We start from the raw sequence: 3,837 nt of genomic DNA, 5'->3' as shown, positions 1-3,837 counted from the left end.
GCATCATGAATATGGGCTTAAATCGTTTCATTATTAAAACAATAGAAGTTTGTCTTTTGATTTCAGGGAGAAGGCTAGCAAAGCATATAAATAGAGATAATTGACAAATACATTTCAGAAAGTGTTTGCAGACAAATAGCCACCAGGAGAAGATTTGACATTCAACAAGTAAATGATGAACTGGCAGTAATTTGCTACAAATATACATCCTATGTTATCTTCCTCTCCATTGCTGTTGTAATAAAAATGAGCATTTCTTTGGAATGAGGCAGCTATCTGTACTCCTGCCACCTGTGCATATGCTTATGCTGAAAGGGAGCAACCTCCAAGGAAGAAGGATGGTTTCCAGGTGTTCTTAGGAGTGTAACGTGGCTGGAAGGCATTTCCTGGCTCGCTTTCAGTCTCTTTTTCTATGTGCTGCCCTCCAACGCAGTTGTTTTGTGCTTCAGCTCAAAAGTATCAGATCATTAACATGCTTAAAATGTTTCTGTTCATCTTGGATGTAAAATAGGTGCTTGAGCTTATACGTATAAATAATCCCTGGCAATTCTTACAGGTTTAATGTTAAACAGGTACAACATGTTTATAGGATAAGGGTTTTCAATATCATTTCAACAGAGTTGTGATGACAATGATCAGCATTAAAACAAATGTTCAGAAACTCCTCTAGCAGTATTTAATGCAGCATTCCTAACTTCTTGTTCATAAAAAAAAAAAGCAAATGTCACTGTAATTTATTGAAAGCCTGCTTAGGGCTATGTCTTCATGGGAACCCAAAGCTGTGATTACTGTTTGTGTGGAAACTGGTGCTCTAAGACGCTCTTTGCAACTTGGCTAGAGCAGGTACAGCCTTAGCCGCTGTGTGCTGACCCAGGCCTGTGCTCCAGCCAACGTTGCCCTCCCCGTGGGCATCCAGTGCTGGTGCTGAAGGCACGTCCCTATGGTGCTTGGTAAGTTCCTATGAGCTGCAGCCTCAGCTCTGAACTGCAGAGGGGACAAATGCTGTATTGTGAGCGTTGTGGTTGCTAAATATCTGGACAATGCCGAACCATTCCTTTCACATGCTTCTGTCTGTCTGCTTCTTCTATTTATAAACCTGCCTCTACAAACTGGTGGGATTACCATTTATACCCCAGAGGCTGCTGCTACCCTTCCTTGGCATTAACGACAAATACTCTGGAAGTCAAGAGTAAAGAAACTGCTTTGCTAAACCCAGAAAGCCATTTCACTATCCGGTATAATTAGCAGAGCTCTAAAGAGGATGAAGGGAGAGGAGAGTTGGACACACTCTCCGCAGAGAGGGACCTGGGAGTCCTGGGTTATCCTTGAGTCAGCAGTGCCCTTGTGGCTAAGAAGGCCAATGGGMTCCTGGCTGCRTYAGGAGGATGYTGCCAGCAGGTCAAGGGAGGGGATCCTGCCCCTCTCCTCAGCTCTGGTCAGGMCGCACCTGGAGTATTGGGGGCAGCTCTGGGCTCCCCAGCACAAAAGGAATGTGGAGCTTCTAGAGAGGGTCCAGAGGGTCCCGACAAAGATGATTAAGGGACTGGAGCATCTTTTATATGAGGAAAGACTGAGTGAGCTGAGCCTGTTTAGCTTCGAAAAGACTGAGAAGAGATCTGATCAGTATGTATAAATACCTGATGGGTGAATGTAGGGAGGAAGGGGCCAAGTTCTCAGTGGTGGCCAGTGACAGGACAAGGGGCAATGGGTGTAAGTTGAAACACAGGCAGCTCCATCTCCATGTGAAGAACTTCTTTCCTGTGAGGGTGACAGGGCCCTGGCACAGGCTGCCCAGGGAGGCTGTGGAGTCTCCCTCTCTGGAGGTCTCCCAAACCCACCTGCATGCCGCCCTGTGCTCTGGGTGTCCCTGCTGGAACAGGGGCGTTGGACTAGATGATCTCTAGAGGTCCCTTCCAACCTCAACTGTTCTGTGAATCTGTGATTCTGTGAAAAGAGAAAATGCACCAGATCTGTCCCAAGGAACTGTTAGAAATCAAAAATGTAACCTTACAGTGTGATGCATTTTCTCAGATCTGGGATTGCCTGGTGATTTTTTTTTTGTCTAGTCCTATGTGGCTTGAAAGAGAATCATTTGCATAAGCAAGAGAGAAAGTTTTAGTAATCCCAAACATTGCTTGTCTCGGTTTGGGCTACAGCTTAATCCTAGATGTTACACTACTGTCAGTTGTGCTACTGGATAATTACAGCAAATATCTTTAGTGCTCCATTTTTTCTTCCCACTGGCAGGAACAAGACAGAAAAGCAAAACAAATTCCACATTGCCATAGGAACAAGTCCGTACTCATCGAAACGTGGCATCTCGGTTGATTCATGTGCTATTCACGTTTGCAGTGGAATTCCATATGTCTTTTCAATGAAAAACCGCTAATGCTGCCCAGTGCGCACAGGTGAGCAGGGTGGGCAGATTCATCCAGACGGATGGATGCTCTCCCACATACCTCAGTCCTCCCTCTCCACGGGACACACTGGTACTGAGTGAGCAGTGAAGAAAGAACTGAGGGGGGAATCAACCCTGTCAGTTTTGTGAACTCTGCAAGGTTACAAAATGGTTCCTCTACATGGTTCCTCTACAAGGACCTCTRTTTTGTTCCTCTACAAGGAGGTTCCTCTACAAGGTTCCAAAATATCTAAATACCAATTTCTGTCCAGCTAGAAGATTGTCCCTTTTAGAGCCATCACTTTAARGGCATTTACTGAGCGCTGTCAGCTCCCACTCCCTGCACGCGTGGCTGGCRGGAAGCTGACTGCTCGAGTCCTGTCCCTGCATTTGCTTGGCTGCCTTCCATGTCTGCAAGTGACGGATGGGCCATAGGCTGGGGAGAGCCCCTGCGCTGTCCCTGGGCACTCAGAGCAGCACGAGGGGTGCTGGAGGTGCACACAGCAGCCAAGCCTGTCTACACGCTCTGGTCTTGCCATGTACCAAGCAAATCCTGTGGTTCTTCAGGGTAAGGTCCCTTCACGTGCCTTTCAGACCCTACTGGCACAGCCGTTCTGTCCAGCACCTACACCCACTGCAATTCCCAAATGTGCACCCTGGCCCAAAGACCCTCCTCACGTGGGAAGGCATGTGCTACAAATGGCCAGTGGGATTTGGGTTTCTGGGACACTGAGATCCCAAACCCTAACTGATCTTTACCCAGATATATTTGCTTTGGACCCAACTATTCAGTTAGTTTGGTCTACTTTTTTTTTTCCTTAGCTTTCAGGTCTTGACAGTAGAATTCCTTCAGGAATAGTAGGTAGGGGTTGGTGAAGTTTGGAAAAGCAATTTCTTCAGTGGTGGCACTGGGGGCACTTAGGTGCCTGGTGGTCCCAGTGGTGGCCTGGTGGCACTTAGGTTAACCTAAGCACCCACTGCCCTTGGTGCAAATGCGACCATCGCACTGTGGGCTCCTTCCTCAAGAACGCCTCCCGCAAATGCCAGCACCAAACCTAGGAGAACTCAGGGAATAAAGAAGCCATAATTCAATAGCAAGAGGCAGAATTCAGAGTGATGAAGTAGAGAAATAAGAGTGAGAAGAGGCACAAGTCACTAMCAAACAATTTGGTTTCCCCAGACCACTCCTGAGCTACAGTGCCCAGCATGCCCATGCTGTATAAACCTCAGCCTTTCTCAGGCTCCATGTTTTTAACAAATTGCTGCTTTGCGCGGAAACAAAACCCACGGGTGGCTTTTCAGCTCCCGCTTCCAACCCAGCATGGGTAAGAGGGCCCCAAGGGTGGTTCCTGTGCCCCGCAGAGCCCTCCAGCAGCCTGTGGGTCCCCAGAGGTTGCTGGCTGCCACCAGGCCGTGCCCACACGATGCAGGGCAGCACC

The sequence above is a fragment of the Nothoprocta perdicaria genome, unplaced genomic scaffold, assembly GCF_003342845.1.
Source record: "Nothoprocta perdicaria isolate Ctin4 unplaced genomic scaffold, notPer1 scaffold_38, whole genome shotgun sequence".
In the NCBI taxonomy this organism is placed as follows: Eukaryota; Metazoa; Chordata; class Aves; order Tinamiformes; family Tinamidae; genus Nothoprocta; species Nothoprocta perdicaria.
The sequence above is the reverse complement of the archived record's forward strand: the minus strand, read 5'-3'. Positions refer to the sequence as shown.